Raw genomic sequence first — 24,694 nt, forward strand, 5'->3', positions numbered from 1 at the left:
GTGTCTCTCTGTCAAATATATAAATAAGATCTTTAAGGGAAAAAAAATAGTATGATAATCAATTTGAGGTTGAGTTCTGTCGAAGGCTCCTGACCCGTGCTCCCTGCCCCACGACTAACCTCGTATGTGTGGTGGGTCAGTTTTTACAGCAGCCTCTGCACTCCGCTGTTCTGGGCTTAAATCCAGGTTCTGACACTGACAACCTGTGACGTGGTGACATGTTACTCTTACCCTTCCTTGTTACCTGAGCCTGGGTTCTCCTTTTCTGGCTATTAGCCAAAAACGACATACTCCTGGAGAGCACCTGGGTGCCTGAGCTGGTGAAGTGTCCGTCTCTTGGTTTCAGCTCAGGTCAGGATTGCTCATGGGTTGTGAGATCAAGCCCCGGTCTGGCGCCCGGCTCTGCCCCTCTCCCCCACTAGCACGAAGGTGTGCCTGCTCTCTCAAAGAAATAAATAACATCTTTAAAATAAATGATCTTAGGGGCACCTAGGTGGCTCAGTGGGTTAAAGCCTCTGCCTTCGGCTCAGGTCATGGTTTCAGGGTCCTGGGATTGAGCCCCGCTCTGCAGGGAGCCTGCTACCCCACCCTCCCCCACCGCCCCCTGCCTCTCTGCTTACTTGTGATCTCTGTCTGTCAAATAAATAAATAAAATCTTGGGGCGCCTGGGTGGCTCAGTGGGTTAAGCCGCTGCCTTCGGCTCAGGTCGTGGTCTCGGAGTCCTGGGATTGAGCCCCACATCGGGCTCTCTGCTCGGCAGGGAGCCTGATCTCTCCTCTCTCTCTGCCTGCCTCTCTGCCTGCTTGTGATCTCTCTCTGTCAAATAACTAAATAAAATCTTTAATAAATAAATAAATAAATAAAATCTTAAAAACAAACAAACAAACAAGGAAGGAGAACTCTGGGGATAGTTCCCAAAGCAGTGTCTCCCCGAACAACAAAACTGGGGATGTTTGAAGCTAAGGGCACACGAATCACGAAGGGTCTCTTGCGGTGGGGAAGACAGCTTCGAATTGCAGCAAAAGTCATCTAAGGTGACGGAGAACAGATCAGAGTGCAGAGGGCAGGCAAGAGTTGGCATCATTAATTCTCTGGCTTTGGTCAGCCTGGTATCTGGGCGCTCAGAGGGTTTAGATCCTGTGAAGACTGCTCAGAGATTGCTTGAGTGGCACATCAGTCTTCACTTTCTAAAAAAAAATTTTAAGGATTTTACTTATTTGAGGGAGAATCGTTGGGGGTGTGTGTGTCTGCCCTCCGGAGGGGCAGAGGGAGACGCAAACGCCCCATGGAGATCTCACATTCTTTCCCAAGATGGCCAGGGACCTACCGTGACTTTTCTTATGTTCAAAAAGGTATGGTTTGGCTTTCTTTTTCTGGGGATCCCTTGCTCTTTCTGCCTACACCCTCTCCGTGCCTCCGTGTCCCCGACGGTAAAAGGGGGAATGATATCATAGGGTTGCTGGGAAACTTAAGTTAGTCATCGATGTCCAACCCTTAATAATTGTTAACCAGCTCAATCTGATTTTTTTCTCATCTCCCACAGCCCGGCCTGGAAGAGGGTCTGGATTACTTTCCCGTTCCTCGTGTTCCTGCATCTCGAAGGCCTCCCCAGCATTCCCTGGTGGTTATTTCGAGTGCACCTGTTCCTGAAACGGCTTGAGAATCCCACGGACTTGTCGTTAGCAGGCAGGTGCAACTACATTGCCAAGTTTAGTTCTCCACCTACTGCGGATCTGGTGTTCTTGTCTGCTCTCAGCTCCTCCTCTTTTCAGGAAACCGTTCAGCATTCGCCGAGGGTCTAGGCCTGTGTGGGACACACCGACGGGGTGCGACGGAGTTTTTCTGCAAAGTACACACTTGCGTTGTGGCTACTAGATTGCAGAACTCTGTCCGGTGCCAAAACGTAGAGCACAGGCAATGGCTTTGGTTCTAATACATGGCCTGCAGATCTAGAAGAGTCCGAATCTTCAAGGAAGGAGGAGTGTTTGTTGGTTGGTTTTACGATTTATCTATTTATTTTGGAGAGAGGGGCATGTGCACGTGCTCATGGGAGTGGGGGGCTGTTGAGGGAGAGACACTCAAGCAGACTCCCTGCTGAGCCACCCAGGTGGGTGGGGGTCTGAGGAAGCCGGGTTTGGAGGTAGGTCTTCAAGGACACCTGGAGCTGGATAGTGACGTGGGGGACCAAGGCAGAAGGAAATATAGATAAATTTTAATGTCCTTATAACCTGCAGCCCATTGATAAGTGCTGGAGATAGGCTCATGAAAACGTTCCTCCGGATCCTGAGGCTTTAACGCAGGAAAGTCCTCTTGGAACTTCCCCTCATCTTCACTTTTCCTAGCCCCAAGGTGTATAATCACTTGTTCTTCACAATCCCAGGGCCACAGGGATCCCACAGCCACAGCAGCTCCTTCTGCCCCCCCTGCCCTGTCCCCATGCCCTGTCCCTACGCCCTGTCCCCACCATTTTGCATCAAAGATGTCTCGAGAATTCTTTCTCGGCTGTCCGCTCCGGACTGCACCAACTTTCCAAAACTGCGTGCATAGTCGACCTTGGCAGGAGACAGGCTCCCTGAGAGAGTGAGAGGCCGTGCTTGCCTGTGGGGCAGAATTCCTGTTTGGGGTCGGAGGGGTAAGGTGGAAGCAAGTTATGGGGGACTTTGGCAACTGAACACTTCTTTAGGGGCGCCTGGGTGGCTCCGTGGGTTAGAGCCTCTGCCTTTGGCTCAGGTCATGGTCTCAGGGTCCAGGGATTGAGCCCCGCATCGGGCTCTCTGCTCAGCAGGGAGCCTGCTTCCTCCTCTCACTCTGCCAGAGATCTTGGGATCTCTGTCAAATAAATAAATAAAATCTTTTTTAAAAACCACCTCTTTAGATATGGCAAAGAGAGGAAAGAGCATCTGTGTCTCCTAAGCCCCGTCTAGCCTAATGATAGCCCCCTTCGGCAAGCACCTGTGTGAGGTTAATAAGATCCACAGAACTGGGGGGTCTGGGGGTTTCTCGCGAGAAGCAATCTATCTTTTAAGTGTTGACTTAGGTCTCCGTTTTTGTCCTCAGTCCAGAGGAATTGTGAGTGGAACTGAGGCTGTAACATGTTTTACTCTTTTCCTGGGGAGAAAAAAATGCTGACCCCCGACCCCGGGGATGTCTGACATTGACCTTTCTTTTATGGCCGTGTTTCCTCCACAAATCAGGAAGCCGCTGCATTTTCCCTTTCAAGAACACATTGCTGGGGCACCTGGGTGGTTCAGTGGGTTAAGCCTCTGCCTTCAGCTCGGGTCATGATCTCAGGGTCCTGGGGGGATCGAGCCCCACATCGGGCTCTCTGCTTGGCAGGGAGCCTGCTTCCCCTCTCTCTCTGCCTGCCTCTCTGCCTACTTGTGATCTCTCTCTCTCTGCGTCAAATAAATAAATAAAATCTTTTAAAAAACCCCATCACATCGCCATGACTGAGCAGCTAGGCATCTGTTCCATACGTGCTGAGATCCCCCGTCACGCGGGCTACAGTAATAAGCCGCAACAGATCAACGGGGAAGTGTAATCTGATCTTGTGGATCTGAACATCGACGTGTAAATACATAAGGAGAGCGGGCCAGGAGTCGGCAAACTCTGTAAAAGACCAGACAGTAAATACTTTAGGCTCTGGGGTCATTTATCTCTGTCATCGGAGGGTGAAAAGCAGCCATATATTTTTTTTATATACCTTAAGTGTGGCCTTCCTTACCAGTATCATTTTCACATAATTCAGTATACGTTTCTTTTTAAGATCTTATTTATTTATTTATTTGAGAGTGAGCATAAGCGAGGGGAGGTGCAGAGGGAGAGGGAGAAGCAGACGCCCCGCTGAGCAGGGAGCCCAACGCGGGGCAGGATCCCAGGACTCTGGGATCATGACCTGAGCGAAAGGCAGACGATCAAAGGACTGAGCCACCCAGGCGCCCCTTGGTACACATTTCATACAACGGTCAAGTGTCATGAAACACCCTCCTTTTGATTTTTGTTCAACCATTTAGCCATGTATAAACCATGCTTAGCTCCCAGGTCCGGTGGAAACCAGTGGCAGAGCAGACGGGGGCGCCATGGGCTGTAGTGGATGTGTGGAGTCCTAAAAGGACTGTTCCAGATGGAGGCCCAGAATCCAGGGAAACAGGGCGGGCAGAGGTCAGCCACTCCTGCAGGACCCAGCCAGGTTCAGGGGATGCTTCCTGGACGAGGGGAATTGCACACGGGTTTTGAAGGTTAAGTACTTGTTTGCCAGGGGGTCTGTTGAAGGGGATGGGAAGTAGAGCTGCTGCATTCCAGGCTGCTTGAGCAAAGGCACAAAGGCAAGCCGACCTGGATGGAGGGTGTGGTGTGTTTGGAACTGGGACGGTTTGGCCTGGCTCCAGCACGGAAGCAGGGGAGCCATGGAATGGTTGGAAGTGGGCAGGAAACTTGAGCCAAGTTTTGCAAAAGCCCTTTATTGCGGTGCCAGAGTGGATTTTATTTCCAGGCATTGGAAGCCTTAGAAGTTTCTCAGTAGGGAAGTGATTCAAAGCTGCAGATAATGGAGGCCAGGTTTGAGAAGGGGCGTGGGAATACTTAGCGGGAGGCTGGCCCGGCAGGGTAGGAACTGGCCTGAGGGTTTGTCCCCACAGGGGGTTGTGGGCTCTGCCAGCAACCAGAAGAGAGGCTTCTTCAGGTGCAGTCCAGGGAGGGAAACCAAAAGCTTGGAGCCAGCGATAGTCTGCAGGGCACAGAGTGGCAGGACCTGGCACAGCACTCTGAGGACTGAGAGCAGGAGATGGGGCTGGGGGGCGGGGTTTGCATGTGGAGGGGAGATGGGGGGTGCCGGGGGAGGGGATGGCTGCTTCCCCAGCACCTGTGAGGGCCAGGTGGGATCTTGGGAAAAGATGGCATTTTTTATTATAAAAATGACACTGAATCATTGTAAAAACCTAAGACAGAGATAGAGATGGGGCCCCATGCCTGGGGGGACTTACCATGCAGGATTTGGTGTGTGTCCTGACTCTTCTCTGCCCGTGCAAATATGCATATCAAGTGTTTTCAAATAAAAAATGGAAAGCATACATATTTTCATGCAATGTACTCTTCTAAAGATTTTTTTTAAAGTATTTATTTATTTTTTCAGAGAGAGAGCTAGCTTGAGTCCTGGGAAGGGCAGAGGGAGAAGCAGGCTCCCCACTGAGCACGGAGCTTATGCGGGACTGGATCCCAGGCCTCTGGGCCAGTGACCTGAAGTGAAGGCAGATGCTTAACCAACTGAGCCACCCAGGCGCCCCCTTTTAAAGATTGTATTTATTTATTTGACAGACAGAGACCACAAGTAGGCAGAGAGGCAGGCAGAGAGAGGAGGAAGCAGGCTCCCTGCTGAGCAGAGAGCCCAATGTGGGGCTCAATCCGGGGACTCCGAGACCAGGACCTGAGCCGAAGGCAGCGGCTTAACCTACTGACTGAGCCAACCAGGCACCCCTCCCTTTTAAAGATTTTTATTATTATTTTTATTTATTTGACAGAGAGTACGAGTTGGGGGGACAAGCAGACTCCCCGCTGAGCAGGGAGCCCGACTGGGGCTCAATCCCAGGACCCCAAGATCACAACCTGAGCTGAAGGCAGACATGTGTCCGACTGAGCCACCCAGAGGCCCCTGCAATTTACTCCTACTGAAAATATGTAAGTTGCAGACCTCTTTCCTATCAGTACGCAAAGATCTACTTCAACCTTTGTAACAAACAGTTCTGTAGTTCCTTGGAGCATAGGTGTACCATGATTTATGGACTCCTTCCCCTACTGCTGAGAATTTGAGTTGTCAACATCGATACGTCTTTTATTTATTTTTTTTTAAGATTTTATTTTTTATTTATTTGACAGAGAGCCCAAGCAGGGGGAGCGGCAGGCAGAGGGAGAAGCAAGCTCCCCGCTGAGCAGGGAGCCCTATGTGGGACTTGATCTGAGGATCTCTGGATCATGACCTGAGCCAAAGGCAGACGTTTAACCGACTGAGCCACGCAGGCGCCCCTCAATTCATCTTTTTTTTTTTTTTTAATTTTATTATTATTATTTTTAAAGATTTTATTTATTTATTTGACAGAGATCACAAGTAGGCAGAGAGGCAGGCAGAGAGAGAGGAGGAAGCAGGCTCCCTGCTGAGCAGAGAGCCCGATGTGGGGCTCGATCCCAGGACCCTGAGATCATGACCTGAGCCGAAAGCAGAGGCTTTAACCCACTGAGCCACCCAGGCGCCCTCAATTCATCTTTTAAACAATGCTTCAGTAAACACACAGTGGGCACACAGCGGCCCCTGGCAGGCTGGCAGGCTCAGAACTTGGCTCACAGGAGTGCTGCCTGAGAGGGGAGCCAGTGGGGGGTGGGGCGCCCTGACCACTCACAGGAGGGGCACAACAATGGGATTTGACTTGAGTCCTGAAGAAGAATCTGCAGAACCTGGTAGGGCAGATAAGGCAGGGGCAGGACTCAAACACGGCATAAGCGGGTTCTAGTCCCATCAGCAGATCCCACTGGCCTGATCGTCTAAGTGGATCCCAGAGTGAGTCCATTCTGATCCCCCCAACCACTACCCCAGCCTGGCCCCTGGGCCAGGGAAGTGGCTTCTCACTGGTCTCTGTACTTCTAGCCTATTCTCCCCAGAGCAGATGGAATGATCCTTATAAAAGGTAAGACCAGGGACGCTGGGTGGCTCAGTGGGTTAAGCCTCTGCCTTCAGCTCAGCATGATCTCAGGGTCCTGGGATCGAGCCCCCCTCCCCGGGGCCCCTGGGTCAGGCTGCCTGCTCAGCGGGAGTCTGCTTCTCCGTCTGGCCCTGCCCCTAGCCGTGCTCGGACTCTCTCTCCAATAAATAAATAAAATCTTTAAAAATTAAATACATAAAAGGTAAGACAAGGCTCCACTTCACCTCAGGATCCCTCCCTGGCTCCCCAGCTACTCAGAATTGAGTCCAGGCCTCCGGGGCTCTGTGGGAGCTTGCCGTTTTGATCCTGGACCGGTCCATCTCCAGAGGTCCCCCTGCCTCCGCATCTCCCTTCCCAGCACTTGCCCCATGCGAGGGCCCTTCTTCCTGCTTCCTGGATTTACAGTCGGTCTCCCTGCTGGCTTGCGGGGAAGCTTCCTGAGCCTGAGTACTTGGTCCCCTTCACTACTACAGCCTCTGCACCTACGACCACGCCTGGCACTGCCAGGAGCTCAGTAAATACTTGTTTTCTGCAGTTATTCCCAGTGGGCTGAGCTGATGAGACGGAGCTGGGTGAAGACATCCAGCAGGTAGGGTGTCTCACTGCCCCCGCGACAGTCAGGAATGCCGCCGGTGTGTGTGTTGCATTTTGCTGATTCCATGGGCTTACTTAAAAATGGCGCAGTTTAAATAAACTTAACAAAAGGTGGGTTGGGGGCGGTGCCTGGCGGCTCATTTGGAGGAGTGCAGAGCTCCGGATCTCTTGATCTTGATATCTCGAGGCTGTGAGTTCAAAGCCCTCCGTGAGTGTAGCCACTAGTTGAAAAATCAATCACCCCCCCTCCCCCTCACTATTGTGTTTATTAACACATTCATTCCCATAGCGAACAGCTACTGGGTATCGCGGTGGGGCGGGGGGGGGGGGGGGGGAGGCTGATTTTAGCCAGAAATTCTAGGCTGTATCCTGCAACCGCTGCTACCTCAGACAGATGCTTCACCACTCTGTCCCTCAGTTTCCTCATCAGGAAAGTGGCCCCAAGAATCTCATTTACATCCCATTTTGTTGTAAGGACTGAGTAAGTTCATGTATGTGGAGCGCCGGGAACCGTGCCCAGCGCAGAATTCACCAGCGTGACTGTCTGCTGCATGTGACTTTCCCGGGTAGTGCAGGGACAGGGGTGACAGTGTAGGTCTCACTGCCCCCCCCCCCCACTGCCTGCCCCAGTAGGGGAGTCGGGTAGCAGATACAGCTCTGGGATAATCCTCTGCCCCATGGTGCACTCAGGGAATCCTGGGCCGCAGCTCTCCCTGGAGGGCGGAGCTCCCCGTAAGGAAAGATCCAAGGGGGTGGCGGCTGGCCCCTGTGCCCCTCCCCTCCCATCCCAACTCAGGCCCCATCTACAATCTGCGCTTCCCGCTCAGTGTCCTGGCTACATGGCGCCTTCTAGAATATTCTCCACTCAGCAGCCGTGACGTTGTCTGTCCGTTCCAGACCCCGGTCTGCATGATCCGTGCTGTGTGCTGTTCCTCTCTGGCTTACCACCACGCGGTTTCACAGGACTGGCATTTTTGGGTGTTCTGTTTTTTTGTTAATCCGGCCTAAGGAAATGCCAGCCTCTCTCCTGCAACTGTGCTTGACCTCTGGGCTTTGCAGCCCAGGCTCCTTGCTACCCTCAGGGCTCTGCTTCTTGGAGAGACCCCCTTTCTGTCCACATTCATGCCGGTGGCACTGGGCACTTCCTGATTTCTTGGTCACCCATTTGCCTGTCTGTCTCTCCCACTGAGCCAGTGTCCCAGGCATGTGGGTATCAGGACCCTTATGCGCTTGTAAATATCAAAGACCCTTTAGGTAGATTACATCTGTTGATATTAAAGCTGCAAAATGTTAAAGATAGGCATTAGTGCATTTGAAAATTACAATAAGCCCATTAAAGAGGAACATAAACGGCATATTTTTATGAAGAACAACTATTTTTCCCCAAACAAAAAACACGTAGAGTGGAATTTTACATTTTGTAAAATCCCTGGTTGGCTCTGGAAACACAAGGTTGTTAAGACATATTACTTACCCCTCAGTGCCTTTGCTCATGGTGTTTTTTTTTTTTTAATAGTTTTTCTTTTTTAATAATATCCATAACATAAAATGTACCATGTTAACCATTTTCAAGCATACACTTAAGTGGCACCAGGTGCATTCCCACCGCTGTGTGACTGCCACCTCCGTCCCTCTCCAGGACATTCATCCTTCCAAACTGAATTTCTGGCCCCAACTACACACCAGCTCCCCATTTTCCTGCCCCTCCTTTGTTTGTAGTTTTGGCCAAATAATAGGGATGGCTGTCCACTTTTTGGAATAGTGTTCTCTTCCCCCTAGTATATCCGAGTACCTACCGTTGGCCTCCCCAACGGCAAGCATTTTGAACACCTTCCATGTGAGGCCTCGTGTAGGTACACCAGACACAGAGGACACACTCTGCCCTCAGGTAGCTGAGTTCAGCTAGATAGCAACATAGTCAAAAAGAACCATAAGAAATAGAGAACTGGGCCCAGAGTCAGGGAGCCTGGCTGGAGCCTTTCGAGGCTACTGGGGCAGGTCCCTGAATCCTCCGGGTTCACATACCGTGCCCAGGAAAGTGGGTCAGGCATTCAGCAAATAATGCTTCCTTATTTGCCTCACGGAGGTTTTCATCCTCACATCGGATCCTGGGTATAAGCTATGAAATGCTACAAGAATGCAAGTTCTGAAATAAGATGTCTAGTGACCTTCAGAACCCAATTTTTATCTTTTTTTTTTGTTGTTGTTAAGACAAAAACTATTTTTTTTAGGTTTTATTTATTTATTTGACAGACAGAGATCACAAGTAGGCAGAGAGGCAGGCAAAGAGAGAGGAGGAAGCAGGCTCCCCGCTGAGCAGAGAGCCCCATGCGGAGCTTGATCCCAGGACCCTAAGATCATGACCTGAGCAGAAGGCAGAGGCTTTAACCCACTGAGCCACCCAGGTGCCCTAAGGCAAAAACTATTTTTAAGAAAAAGTGTGTTTTCTCATTTTCTATTCTTGGCATAATTTAATTCTTCCCAGTAAAACCCAAACCTCCTGAACCCCTTTCAGTGTCATCTAAAACAGGAACTTCCTCTATTACTGGATAAAAAAATGCATTCACAAATGAGTTGTGCAATCCGATAGCCTTTTTTTTTTTTTTAAAGATTTTATTTATTTATTTGACAGACAGATCACAAGTAGGCAGAGAGGCAGGCAGAGAGAGAGAGAGAGGAGGAAGCAGGCTCCCTGCTGAGCAGAGAGCCCGATGCGGGACTCAATCCCAGGACTCCGAGATCATGACCTGAGCTGAAGGCAGCGGCTTAACCCACTGAGCCACCCAGGCGCACCCCCCCCCCCCCGATCGCCCTTTTTGACTTCAAACTTCCTTTGCCAAAATTAAGTAGTATGATACCCACATTTCCTCTATAATCTGCATCTAGGATGCCAGCTCCTGCATCAGTGAAGTATTTTGCAACCAAACCAGAATGGGGAGCTACTCTTCCATAGTACGCAGAAGGAGAAGTTACCTGAATGTCCATTTTTTTTTTAAGATTTTATTTATTTATTTGTCAGAGAGAGAGAGTGAGCACAGGCAGGCAGAGAGGCAGGCAGAGGCAGAAAGAGAACCAGGCTCCCTGTGGAGCAAGGAGCCCGATGTGGGACTCAATCCCAGGACCCTGGGATCATGACCTGAGCCGAGGGCAGCCGCTTAACCAACTGAGCCACCCAGGCGTCCCATGAATGTCCATTTTTACAAGGGCCTCTTCCACAGGGGGTAGTGTTTAATCATAGGCAAGGTACAAGTTGTGGACCCCGTGGTCAGGGTGGTGGCATGCTCTGAGAGCCGGACAAAGCGAAACCCCGTGCTGTCCTCCGCGGGCCCACGAGTCTTGCAGGGGGAGATGGCGGGTGTTGCTTCAGAGCAGGGCATGGCAGAGCAGAACGAGAGAAAAGACAGCAGCAGCGCGAACAAATGGACACCCCCAATTTTTATCTTAAAATAGATGATATTCTTCCTCCCTGATTCGATGTCAGAAATGTACAGTCTTTTTGGTCCCTTGGAGAGGCCGGCATCATCCTAAATGGGTGGACAGATAATCCCAGTACAGGACAATCTAAGTGATGCATAAGGTTTTATGCTTTTTTTCCTAAAGGTTTTATTTTATTTATTTGTCAGAGAGAGGGAGCAGAAGCAGGGGGGAAACAGGCAGAGAGAGCAGACTCCCCGATGAGCCCCATGTGGGACTCAGTTCCAGGACCCTGGAATCAAGACGGGAGTGGAAAGCAGACGCTTAGCTGAGCCACCCAGGCATCCCCAGGTTTTACTTTTTTTTTTTTTTTAAGCTTTTGTTTATTTTATTTATTTGAGAGATCACAAGTAGGCAGAGAGGTAGGCAGAGAGGGGGAATCAAGCTCCCCACTGAGCAGAAAGCCTGATGTGCGGCTCCATCCCAGGATCCTGGGATCATGACCCCAGCGGAAGCCAGAGGTTTTAACCCACTGAGCCACCCAGGCGCCCCAGGTTTTACACTTTTTAAACACTGATAAGAATAGGATCAAGGGGAGAGGTGCCTGGGTGGCTCAGTCCCTTGAGCTCCCGAATCCTGGTTTCCGCTCAGGTCATGACGTCAGGGTGGTGGGATCCAACCCCGTCGCAGGGTCCACGGTCAGCATGGCGACTGCTTGTCCCTCTCCCTCTGCTCCTCCCCCCCCCCGCTCCTCCCCCCCGCCCTTTGTTCTCCCGCTGTCTTGAATAAAAAGATTTTTTAATCTAAAAAAAAGGGGGGGGGCGCCTGGGTGGCTTAGTGGGTTAAGCCGCTGCCTTCGGCTCAGGTCATGATCTCAGGGTCCTGGGATCGAGTCCCGCATCGGGCTCTCTGCTTGGCAGGGAGCCTGCTTCCTCCTCTTTCTCTGCCTGCTTCTCTGCCTACTTGTGATCTCTGTCAAATAAATAAATAAAATCTTAAAAATAAATAAATAAGGATCTAAGAGGCCCAAGAAAGTGCTGGAAGAATCATCCACTCCATGACAGCTTGAACCAAATCTGTGCGTGATCGCTGGATTTCCCCCAAAGTCCTGATGAACGTGTTTGGGGCCTTCTCTTTCTTTGGGTGAAATTAACATTTCTGCTTGAGCCAGAAACGAATTTTTTCTTTTACTTTTTTCTCTCCCGCACTTTCTCAGGGCTTTGCCACCCATGCCCTATGCCCCCCCCCCCCCCCCGCACCCTTTTCTGTCTCTGCAGGAACCTCTCCCCGGGCGGATCCTGCGCTTCTGCGCTCCGGCACCTTCCCAGCCGCCCTGCTTGTTGCGCATGCGCATCTCCAGCGGCCCCACTCCCCTTGCCTCCTCTCACGCGCGGGAGGCTCACCTCTCAGACTGGCCGACCCCGCGCAGCTGGCCGCAGCTCTCCCCGCGCCAGAGCCCTACAGCCGTCCATTCCTCCTTCTCCTTCACCGCCGAGCGGAGCTGCCACGAGCTGCCATGGGCTCTGCGTCAAAATAGATGCAGAGTCCGTCTGTCCGTCCATCTGTCCGTGGGCGTGTGGGTGCGGCCGGACCTGTGGAGCCACCCTCCGGCTCCCCTCTGCACCGGTGCTGTAGCCCCCCTAGAGGTCAGCCTGCTCCTCCCTCGTCCCTCCAGGAAGCCCACGCTCTTCCGGCGACCTCTCGAGTCCCGCTGGAGGGGCCCCAGGCCCCAGGCCCCATCGGAGCTCATCCGCTGCCCTTGATCTTGTTTGTTGTTCTCCAGCCCCTCGGGCCTCGGGGAACGCGCGCGCGGCATGTGCCCTCCTTACCCGGGTCGACCCCGTGAGCAGGAGGGTGTCCTTGCAAGTTATCCACGGGACCGGCTCTGCCATCTCGTTCAAGGCTTTACCTGAAGGTCACCTCCTGGGCCAGGTCCGCTCGGACCACCTGACTCAGAATTGCTCCGACATCTGGGTCCCCCGCATCCCTGTCGAACTTCTCCTTTTTCTTCCCGGTACCACTTGGTCATCTACCAGACAGCGAGTGGAATTGCTTTTCACGTCTAGTATTGTTTGTCTCCCTCTGCCGGAACCGGGGCTCTGCAAGGGGAAGGCACGGCTTGTTTCCCTTCCAGGGCATCCCAAGCACCCGGCACCCAGGAGCCCTTACTCAGCTGAGTGAACAAATGAGTGCGGCTCAGGGCCAGGCACGCGGGCTCTGCCTACCTGCTTGCAGCACTAGCTCCCGACTGGGATCGAACTTGGGGTTTCAGGCAGATTTATTCTGGAATTTCAGCGTGGTTTTGTATTGGGGTGGGGGTGGGGAATAGGAGGAGGCAAGGGTGTCCAGGACATTTGATCTTGAGGAAAACAGGGACTTTATTATTCCAAATCCATTTCAGGTATGGGAATGAGTGAATCAAAAATTCTAAAACTTTGGGGTGCCTGGGTGGTTCAGCCGCTTAAGGGTCTGACCCTTGCTTTCGGCTCCCGTCGTGATCTCAAGGGCATGGATTGAAGCCAGTCTCTGTCTCTGGGCTCAGCATGGAGTCTGCTTGTCCCTCTCCCTCTGCTCCTCCCCCCATGATCTCTCTCTGTCTTTCAAATAAATAAAAAAAATGTTTTTAATTAAAAAAAATAAAATATATATTTTTTTAATTTAAAAAAAATAAATTTAAATAATAAAAAAGAAAAAGCCTTGGATGAGGAGAAGGGAAGAGGGGAGCAGGACGTACCCCTAATGGGAATGATCTTGTGGACTGTGTGAAGTTTCATGTGTGTACGTGGGTGTACCCATGCGCATGTTTGTGGAGAATGTTCCAGAGCCCTCCCTAGAGTCTCAGAGGACCTGTCACCCACAGAGCATTAGGAGCCCCAAGTCAGGACAGACCCAGATGTGTCTACTGAGGGCCTCAGACCCCCCGGCCACCGTGACATTGGGGAATGTCATTGCTGTGGCTCTTTCTGCCCCTGGGTCCCCACTTTGAGAGAGTTTAGTAACTTTATTGAAAGCTGTTTCATGCTCATGCAGCAAGGGTGCACACCCAGGATCTGAAGCTGGACTGCCTGGGTTGGGATCCTAGCCCAGCGGGGCGGTGGGGCCCTGAATGAATCATCTCCCCTCTGGAAACCTCACTTTCTTCATTGAAGACTGGGGATGAGTCATGCGGAGCAAGTGAATCCACGTCGAGATTTAGGCTGTCCCGTAGCACGTGGCCAGTGTGAATATACACATCCGGGCTTTCGTTACTGACAGTGGGATCCTGGGCAAAAACTCCTATAAAAGTTTTTGTGTTTCGGGGTGCTGGGTGGCTCAGTGGGTTAAGCCTCTGCCTTCGGCTCAGGTCATGGTCTCAGGGTCCTGGGATCGAGCCCCACATCGGGCTCTCTGTTCAACAGGGAGCCTGCTTCCCCCTCTCTCCCTGCCTGCCTCCCTGCTACTTGTGATCTCTCTCTGCCTGTCTCAAATAAATAAATAAAATATTAAAAAAAATTTTTTGTGTTTCAACTGGAAAGGTGATTGGCTATTTCATGATAGCCCTGAGTGTGAAGGTTAGCTCGGAACACATGGGCCTCAGTTCTGGAAACTTTACACCTAATCTTCTCTGTCCCAGAGAATGGGACTGTGCCAAGTGTCTAACTCCAGGAATTTACACTTCTTTAAGTAGCTGATTTGGAAGGCTTGGTTCCTGGAAGTCTGTTAAAAATTAGATAGAAGAATGTGTAAAATATAAACCTTGATAAGCCTTTTCCAGCTGATTTGGAAATACTTACACTGGTCATATCACTGATGAGAAAATACTTTTGGAACTTCTCTTAAAAAGAAACCTCAGAAGGAGTCCAGACTACACAACAAATTACTTTGCTTGTGGCCATATATGCACTTTTTGTTTTTGATCTTAAATGATGCGAGTTGTTTTGGTCAGTACGCTTCTCCATCCGGCTAGGTCACGATGACTTTCGCATGTTCCCATCCTCTGCTTCCTTCCGAAGGGGCTTACTGTTGTCTGACCACCTGCCTGGGGAGACTTCTGGAAAGGGTTATGGAGGCCACTCAAAACAGCTGTCTTGACAGAGCTGGGGGCATAGATGGGCACCATGCGTGCAGGGGTGGGGGGATGGTGAAGGCGGGGGCAGAGCCTGGGCCACAGGGGGAGGACCAGACGCTAAACCAAGCTGCCTCCTTCCATCTGTGTGGGGGCAGGGACCCACTGACCTAAGACCAGGCTCCCATGCAGAGAGGGCACCTGAGACAAGCTTCTTTGTCTTAACCATCAACCGCTCGGTGGCTTAGTGCCCCTTGTTTTTGACTATTACTATATTTCTAAATGGTGGCGGTGCATAGATGATTCTAGAAGGAGGCTGAAGCCGTCTGTTTGATCCTAATAGACCATCCTGGGCCCTTCCTGCCATCCCCATTGAGGGTTTATGACTCCACTTTCAGCGTAATTAATTCCTTTTCTCCTTTATAGCTTTCGACAGGCTGAGAGGGGGATTTTGTGAGTGCTGGTATAGTTTTCTAATACCTACCCGCAGAATTAGACACAGACCAGGAACAGCGGGGAAGGAACTTTCATGTAAGACTTGGTCAGTGGTTGGTACACCCCATTTTCCTATTAAAGACAGCTCCCCATGTGCGTTTCTCAGACCAACCAAGCAGGTGTACACTTCCTAATCCTTGCGGCAAGCTGCGAGCGGGCTGCGAGTCCGTCTCTGAGTAAACCTTTGGTGTCAGTAGAAACACGCGCACGGCTCTACGGGGGTCTCACCTCCTACCCTCCCTCTCTCCTTTGCTTTTAGCAAACTTGGCAAGTCAGCCCCAAGTAGGATATTGCAAGATATCTTAACAGGTGGATGAGCGATCGGAAAGGGGAAATGTTTTACAAGTCTGGCAAGCGTTCTCTTTAATGGCAGTGCAGAAAGCAGATGCCAGTCCCTCCGTCCTCACGAGACCACATGGCCTCATCATAGTAATGTGTGTGTGTTTTCTCGGGTTATTGATTCATTTAGCAAACGTGCCTTGAGCCCCACGTGGAGGAGCCTGGGTCCGGTGGAGGAGCCCCATAGCATGAGACTGACCCTAAACAAAAGAGGGAAAGTGATTGTGAACGAGCTTTCTCAAGGAAGGCTTGGGGTTTGGACAGAAAGGCTCAGCGAAAGGTAAGGTCCTAGATCCGGGTGTAAGCTGAACCCGGGACCCCGGGGAGCAGGAAGTTAAGGCCTGGAGAAGTGAAATGATCTACCCAGGGTCTCCTGACTTCCGCCTGAAGGCTTTTCTCTTAGATTATACCCACTGTATTTTTTTTTTTTCCATTTCATTTCATTTCTTTTCAGTGTTCCAGCATTCACTGTTTATGCACCACACCCAGGGCTCCATGCACTCTGTGCCCTCCTGAATGCTCACCACCAGGCTCCCCCATCCCCCCACCTCCCTCCCATCCAAGCCCCTCAGCTTGTTTCTCAGAGTCCACAGTCTCTCATGGTTTGTCTCTCCTCCGATTTTCCCAACTCCCTTTTCTTCTCCATCTCCCCATGTCCTCCGTGTTATTCCTTTTGCTCCATGAGTAAGTGAAACCGTATGATAACGGACTCTCTCTGCTTGACTCATTTCACTCAGCATCATCTCCTCCCGTCCCGTCCATGTTGATACAAAAGTTGAGTATTTGCTGCCTCGGGCTGTTTTTGTTTTTCCGTTGTTTAAAGATTTTATTCATTGATTTGAGAGAGAGAACGTGAGCAGGGGGAGGAGAAGAGGGAGAGGGACAGACAGACTCTGGGCAGAGTGTGGAGCCCCATGCAGGGCTGGATCCCATGACCCTGAGATCATGACCTGAGCCGAAATCCAGAGTCCGACGCCTCATCTACTGAGCCCCCCAGGCGCCCCGCCCACTCTATTCTTGATTTTTTTTTTTTTTAATTTGGAGAAGAGGGAAAATTTTTCATACTCTCCCTCTCTTTTTTTTTTTTTTAAAGGTTTTATTTATTTATTTGACAGAGAGAGAGAGAGAGCACGAGCATAGCAGGGGGAGCAGCAGGCAGAGGGGAAAGGGAGAAGCAGGCTCACAGAGCAGGGAGCCCGATGCAGGGCTCCATCCCAGGACCCCATTGTGGGACTCGATCCCAGGACCCTGGGATCATGACCTGAGCCAAAGGCAGAGGCTTTAACCCACTGAGCCACCCAGGTGCCCCAAACTTTATTTTAAAATTTTTAAGATTTCTTCATTTATTTTGGAGAGGGGTAAGGTCAGGGGGAGAGGGAGGGAGAATCTCTAGCAAGCTCCCTGCTGAGCCTAGAGCCCGACATGGGACTCTACCTCACTACCCTAAAACCACGACCTGAATTGAAACCAAGTCTCCAACACTTAACTGACGGCACTGCCCCAGCGCCCCAGAATAAATAAATTTTAAAAACCACAAACATGTTCATTTGGTTCTTTGAAATGCATATTCGTGGACTTAATGATTTTCCCTTAAGGCTGTTTGTTTTTTCTTTTATCCTTTTTTAAAAAATTTTTATTTACTCATTTGAGAGAGAGAGAGAGAGAGAGCACAAGCGGGAAGAGGCAGAGGGAGACGGAGAAGCGGACTCCCCACTGAGCAAGGAGCCCAACACGGGGCTCGATCCCAGGACCCTGAGATCATGACTTGAGCCGAAGGCAGATGCTCAATGGACAGAGCCACCCAGGTGCCCCGCCCTTAAAGGTGTTTGATAAATACTTAGCAACTCATAGGGGGAGCTCAGTCTTGGTAAGAGTCTTGGTGATAATTCAGGATTGATTTTTGCCTTAGCGAGCTTTTCTGCAAACTTCCGAATGGCACAAGTTAAGTGCAGAGTAAAGCATTCTCAGAAAGTCCTACCTGCAAAGAACATTAAGATGGTCAAAGATCACGGTTAAAATGATTTCTCTGGTGTTAGGAACCTTATATTCTGGGGATCAAAGGATACTTTGGTTCCTAAATAGCCAAATACTAATTGGAAAAAAAAAATACTGATCATTTGGTCACATTCTCCCAGATCTTTTGTTATACTGTTTTATAAGTTAATGAAATAAAAGCTTTCTTACTTGAGTGTCTTATTTGGTGACAGATACTGCACTTTCATTCCTCCAGGGCGATAGAAACCGTATGAAGTTGAAATGACTTACTTCGGTCCTCGACTGTATTTATAGCATGCGTCAAAACATCATTTCTTTCACTTCTGAGAGTTAGGTACCGGCCTTATCAATTTGCCTTCACAGACCCTTTCTTTATGGTATGCACCAATAGTCTAAAATAAGGTTGGAAAGGCATCGCTTACAGTGGTTACGGTCTGGGGCCCCTGGCTGGTGCAGTGTGTTAAGCATCAGACTCTCCTTTGGTCATGATCCCAGATGGTGAGTTGGAGCCCAGCACCCGCCCCCCTCCCTCCTCCCTGCTCAAGGCGAGTCTGCTTGGGATTCTCTCCCCACCCCCTTCCAGCTTGCACATGCGTGGCGCGCGTGCACACGCGTGCACGCTCTCTCTCCAATAAATAGGTAAATCTTTAGGGAAAAAATGGTTACATTTTTATACACACTTTGTTTGATTCAGACTTTTCACCCATTCAGCCCTGCCCTTTCCCCAAGTGCGCCAAATTGCCACATCATCGGACACCGCTGTCATCAGCGTTTCGTACCAGTGTTAATTCCTGACCCAGCTGGTTCGCAGATCAGTGATCAGAATGGCCTTGCTGGTTTAGCAGTACATTTAAAGCAAATTATTTGAAGCTTTCCGTTTCTAAAGTTCCTGCTGGCGGAATCTTTGCTGACTTTCCCCCTCCCCACCAAGAGGAATTTATAAAGCATGAGAAAGGGACGTTCCCTTGGGAACTGCACGCTGGAGACAGCCTAGGGACCCCTCCGTCAAGCATGAGTCGGGGGGTCCCTGCTGCATCAGGTCCTCTGCTGTGCGCCAAAGGGACAAAGAGCCTTCGGGACCTGTCCAGTGGGGAAGAAAGGGAGTGAAATACAGTGTTCTAGGGATTCTGTAATTGTGTCCGTCTTCTGTGGAGCGCAGGTTCAGTGGGCATAAGCAGAGGTGCCTTCGAAGCAGAAAGGGACAGGAGCCACTGCAGAGGACAAGTGGGTTTTGTGGGCGCCCAACCACGCAACCACTGGGAGCCTGCGTTCCGCTGGCCTCTGCGACCTCGGGTGCTGGGGACCTCGGACCTCGGACCTGGAATCTTGGGGTGGGAGTGCACACAGCACCCAAGGCAGGTCAGGAGCCCATTTCCGTTCTAGAGGCTGGGAAGTTCAAGATCAAGGCGCTGGCAGATTTGGCATGGGGGAAGGGCTCTTTCCCTGGTTTTCAGACGGCTGTGTTCTTGCTGCCTTCTCAACAGACCTCACATCTTTTCTCATAAGGGCACAAATCTCCTCATGGGCTTCCAGCCCCTTTCCTGTCTTCATCTAAACCTAGACTCTTCCCAGAGGCCCCACCTCCTAAGACCATCACATTGGGGGTTAGTCTGTCAACCACATGGACTGGGGTGGGGGGGACATTGGGTCCATAACAGCCAGGAACCACCAGAAGCTAGAAGAAGCAAGGAAGGATCCTCCCCCAGAAACGTCAGAGGGAGCGTGGCCAAAACTGTGAGAGAAGGAGCGTCTCTTGTTTTTGGCCCCCCAGTTCGTGGCCATCGGCCCAGCGGCTGCTGGAGGAAGCGGACACGGTGAGAGGAATCTTCAGAGCAAGCTGGGGGAGCCCACGTCTGTGTCTCACTGATGCCCACTGCTGGGCACTGCAGGGAGCCCCGTCCTCTTTCCTCTTCCACAGACTCTGGGGCACCACCCAAGGGCAGCCTCCCCACATGGAAGGGGACCCCTTCCCAGGACCTCACCTGCTTTCTGGACACAAGTTCCCAAACTCCGGTTACTCACAGGGAAAGGCGGCAGCAGCTAGGAGATGGGGAGTGTTTTAAAGTCGACGCCCGGGGGCGCCTGGGTGGCTCGGTGGGTTGGGCCACTGCCTTCAGCTTGGGTCATGATCCCGGGGTCCTGGGATCGAGCCCCGCGTTGGGCTCTCTGCTTGGCGGGGAGCCTGCTTCCTCCTCTCTCTCTCTGCCTGCCTCTCAATAAAAAAATCTTTAAAGTCGACGCCCGATGGGGGCGCCCGGGGGGCTCAGTCGGTTAAGTGTTGGACTCTTGCTTTCGGCTCAGGTCATGATCCCCATGGGGTGGGCCCCATCCCTGCGTTGGCTCCGTGCTCTCGGTAGGAAGCCTGCTTGAGAATCTCTCTCTCCCCCTACTCGCTCGTTCTCTCCAATAAATAAATCTTTAAAATAAATAAATAAGGTCAATGCATGATAGAAACCTCCTCATGCCGAGTGAGTGGCATTACAGGCCATGGGAACGGGGCTATGGCCATTTTCTCAAGAGCCTCCTGCTGCCCTGTGCTTCGGTGTGATCCAATAAAAGTCCCCAACATCAACCCTGATCTGTTGGCTTCCCTGCATCCCAGTAGTCTGAAAATAAACCGACCCCTTCTCTTGGAAGGGCACATCTGTCCATTTAGCCAGTGTAAAAGGTGGCCTCCTCAACGAATAGCAGTTATCTGCTTTACGCAGTCAGATCACAAACAGCTGCGTACAAACCCACAAGAATCCCACATTCTGAAATGCAGCTGCTGGAGTCCCAAGACCCCAGTCCGGGAATCGTACGTGACCTAGATGGGGAGAGAGAGCCAAGTGTCTGCACCATCCAGTTCCTGCCTTTCTCCCCAGCCTCAGCCGGGACTGTTGTCCTCTTTAGTCAAAAATACTGTAACCACCCTGGGAGACCTTCTGCCTCTTGATACGCCAAGTTCTCCCTGCCCCTGGGTCTTTGCACATGCTACTCCCTCTGTCTGAAAAGCTCTTCTGGCTTTTCACATGGGTGGCTCCTTCTTGTCCTTCATACCTTGCCTTCGAGGTCAACTCCTCAGAGAAGCCCTCCCTGACCATTGTATCCAAAGTAGCTTACTGGGGCGCCTGGGTGGCTCAGTGGGTTAAAGCCTCTGCCTTCTGCTCGGGTCATGATCCCAGGGTCCTGGGATCGAGCCCCGCATAGGGCTCTCTGCTCCGCAGGGAGCCTGCTTCCTCCCCTCTCTGCCTGCCTCTCTGCCTACTTGTGATCTCTCTCTGTCAAACAGATAAATAAAATCTTAAAAAAAAACGACAACAAAACCCAAAAACCAAAGTAGCTTCCCACTGCGGTTGGCAGAGTAATGCCCCTTTCCAAAGATGTCCAGATCCTAATCCTTGGAACCTGGGACTACTTTATGTTCCATACAAGGGGGAATTAAGTTTGCGATGGAATAAAGTTTGTTAATTGATGGACTTTCAGATAATGAGATGACCCTGGGTTTTCTCGATGGGCCCGGCATCATCACAAGGGTCCTCACGTGGGGATGAGAAGAGCTGAAGATTCAGAACTAGAGAGACGGTGTCCTGTGGGAGATTTGCAGACTTTGACCAGGGAGGCAGGGGCCATGAGCCAAGGCATGGGGACGGCCTCTCCAAGCTCGAGAAGGCGGGGATACCTGTTTCCCTCCTCCAGAGCCTCCAGAAAGGAATGCATTTCTGCCAACACCTTCGTTTTAGCTCAGTGAGGCCCAGTTTGGACTTCTGACCCACAGAACTCTCAGGTAATAAATTCATATTGTTCTAAGCCATTGTGCTTGTAGTACTTCGTTACACCAGCCCAGGGAAAGTAATACAGATTGTAATTTCTCTGCCAACCCCTCAGAGAAACCGTCCCTGACCGTCTTACCTAAAGCAGCACCCCACACTCAGCCGGTTCCTCTCTCGGGCCCCCCGCTGCAGGCTAAGCGCTGTTTTAGTACCGGGGATCCAGCATCAGACCTGGAGGACGTCCGCCCTCACAGAGCTTGCGTGCTGGGAAGTGGGGGGCCCATAGTCAACATGGGAGAGAAGTGAGGGGGGAGCTGTGCCGCAGGAACGGCACGGTCACAGATGTGTCCCTGAAGGTGACGTGTGGGCAGAGACCCCAGGCAGGGGAGGGAAGGCAGCGGCTATCTGAGGAGAGAGCAGGCCAGGCAGAGGAGAGAAAACAGCATCTGCAGAGGCCAGCACGGCCATCTAATTCCTCATCCCAGCCAGGGCCCCCGAGAGGGGAAGTGGCGCCATCAATAATCGTGCCAGCCCAGTGGCCACATTCCTGGACACAGGTCACCTCGCAACAGCAGGGTCCCTGGGCTGGGAGGCATGGGCAGGCTGGACCACAAGGAAGGGCGGAGGGAGTAGAATGAGGTCTGAGAGGCTGGGGGCGTGTCTGGGAGGACCTTGCGGGTCACCTTGAGAATGTTGGCGGTCATTCTGGGGGAGCTGGGAGACTGTGCAAAGATTTTGAGCAGAATCATGTGATGGGGCTTATGCTGTCAAAGGATTGTCCTCGGGGTGCCTGGGTGGCTCAGTGGGTTAAGCATCTGCCTTCAGCTCAGGTCATGATCTCAGGGTCCTGAGATCGAGCCCCGCGTCAGGCTCCTTGCTTCCAGACTGCAATTTGCTGATTTGCTTATGTGCTTTGTCATCTGCCTCTCTGTAGCTGGAAGGTCCTCAGGGTGGGGACCCTGTGTGTCTTCACGGCCCCAGCCCGTGATGCCCGGCCCGGAGCCGGCATCTGAGTGAAAGAACGTGTGGAAACCAACTGGTCTCTTCACTGTCAACGTGCCGGTAAGAAATCTGAAACGAAATGCATTGAACAACGGGTTTGCCCAAAGTCATTATTGACTCGGGGCCCAGCGGTCCCCTGATGCTCTCTCTGTGACCCCTGCCCGGGGCCTCTTTGCTCCACCTCCTGGACCCGTTCCCTTGCCTTTGTTTGGTGCCTCAGTGAAGTAATGGCCTTGGGAGCACCCAGGTTCAGAGGCAGAGGCACGAAGGATGGAGAGTTGCTCCCAGAGAAGAGTTCTAAGAGCCCCTGGCGGGAGAAAGGGCACCAGCCTCAGGAGCATCGCCTCGGCTGCCTCCGTCCGGATGGGCAGGAGACCGAGGACCGATCTTCCGAGGTTACCTCCTTCATCCCCGCCCCCCCGAGGGCGGTCTGGCTGGGTTATTTGTCCCAGTCACTTAGGAGGAAAGAAAGCATGAGGTTTTTTGAACTGTATCAACAAGCTTCTTTTCCTCCCTCCTTAATTCTCTGTCCTTCCACCAGGACTCCTTCAGGCGCCTGCCTGCTGAGACCCTGCGAGGAGCCCAGGCAGGGAGGGCGGGAAGTCGGGAGCTGCCCGCAGGGTCGGGAAGAGACGCCATCCTTTTGCTGCCAGCCCCAGGTCCAGTATGATCTCCAGGCTGTCGCCAAATACAAGCTTGGCTCTGTGTGGGAGGCGGCTACCCTTTAGTGATGCGTATTTCCAGGGAATTTCCTCCAAGACGTTGTTCGAGGTCTGATGGAATCAAGCAGATACCTGCTTCTCTTCGAAAGGTCACCTTTTCTTTTTCTTTTTTTTTTTAAAGATTTTATTTATTTATTTGACAGGCAGAGATCACAAGTAGGCAGAGAGGCAGGCAGAGAGAGGAGAAAGCAGGCTCCCTGCAGAGCAGAAAGCCCGATGCGGGGCTCGATCCCAGGACCCTGGGATCATGACCTGAGCTGAGGGCAGAGGCTTAACCCACTGAGCCACCCAGGCGCCCCGAAAGGTCACCTTTTCAACCTGCTGAGTGGACGGATTTACACTTTAGAGAGAAGGGATGGACTTAGCTGACCAGTTCTTACATAATCAGCCTGAGAGTCTGAATATAAAAATGACCAACGCCAAAGCAAATGTAAAGATAGAACTTTGACCCACAGGCTGCCGCTGCCTGCCTAGGACATCAGCACCGCCCCCGCCCCCCCCCCACAGTAAACAGTAAACAACCTGGGAGGCCAGGCTGCTGCAAATCAGACTTGCAGGAAGCCTCAGTGGGGTTCCTTGCTCCCGTGAGGATCTACGAAGCTAAACGGCTTCCGTGACAATGGACCCAGAATGACCAGCTCGTGATTAAGAACTGACAGTGATTAAGAACTGACAGCTTCCCTAATTTCTGTCCCCTCTTCCAATTTAGGACTAGCCAGAGAAAACCAAGTAGGTCCCCCTGAACAATCACATAGGACAACCCCTTGCAGTCAGCCCCCTACAGCTTCCCGGGGCCAACAGCTTCCAATCAGGGCACCCCCCGAAGCCTTCCCTTCTTCCAGTGCAAGCCTTCCCCACCCTGACTGCCTTGAATCTTGGCCCAAATGCAAGTGACCCTGGCCCCTCTCCTTGGCTCTAGCATATTCGCAAGGAACGACCTTTGCTTTTCTCTGTCGGTGGGTCTTTATTTCCACATCGAACCTAGAAGACTGGTGAGGTTTAAGTACGTGTGCCCATGTGCATGGGAGGCACTGAATTCGATGTTATTTTAAAAATCAGGGCGCTTGGGTGGCTCAGTCGGTTGAGTGTCTGCCTTCAGCTCAAGGGGTGATCCCAGGGTCCTGGGATCAAGTCCCGCATCCTAGCTCAGTGGGGAGCCTGCTTCTCCCTCTCCCACTCCCCCTGCTTATGTTCCCTCTCTCGCTGTATCTCTTTCTGTTAAATAAATAAACAAATCTTAAATACATACAAACATACATACCACTTTCATTTTGCAGCTGACCGAATTTTAAATCCCGGATTCTTTGGCAAAGATCTCAGGAAAAGTTGTGTCTGAGCAAAGGCAGGCACTTTCCCAGAAAGAGCTATACTCCCAAAGGTCACGGTTGAAACTTTGCAGCGTGATCTTCAAAGCGTGGCCTCTGCTTTTGTTCGCACACATGTGGCCTGGAAGGAGGGGCGGCGCCTGCTTCCAGGGGTGAACCGAGGGCTGACCGCGGCCCCCCACTGCAGGCTTCAAGCTGGGGAGGCCACAGGTCTTTATCTGTTCCTAGAAAGCTCTGTGACAGTGACAAACCGTGCAAGGCTCCTGACGAAACCCCAGAGGCTCCTGGTGCCACACGGGAGAAAGGCAGAGAGGGGTCTGGG

General features: G+C 51.7%; 1 long non-coding RNA gene across 2 annotated transcripts in view; it reads left to right on the forward strand.

Moving 5' to 3' along the window:
- LOC309869260 overlaps positions 1-24,299 on the forward strand; it is a 47,713-nt gene extending 23,414 nt beyond the window's left edge. Inside the window, exons 3-9 of one of the 2 annotated variants that reach the window (XR_014314069.1) lie at positions 1,544-1,991; positions 5,517-5,673; positions 7,225-7,278; positions 21,037-21,337; positions 22,258-22,385; positions 22,867-23,136; positions 23,352-24,299. This is a non-coding gene — a long non-coding RNA (uncharacterized lncRNA). The remainder of the gene's footprint in view (positions 1-1,543; positions 1,992-5,516; positions 5,674-7,224; positions 7,279-21,036; positions 21,338-22,257; positions 22,386-22,866; positions 23,137-23,351) is intronic. The other variant, XR_014314070.1, reaches the window with a different exon arrangement.
- The last annotated feature ends 395 nt before the right edge of the window (positions 24,300-24,694 follow it).

The sequence above is a fragment of the Mustela nivalis genome (assembly GCF_964662115.1).
Source record: "Mustela nivalis genome assembly, chromosome: 7".
Classification (NCBI taxonomy): domain Eukaryota; kingdom Metazoa; phylum Chordata; class Mammalia; order Carnivora; family Mustelidae; genus Mustela; species Mustela nivalis.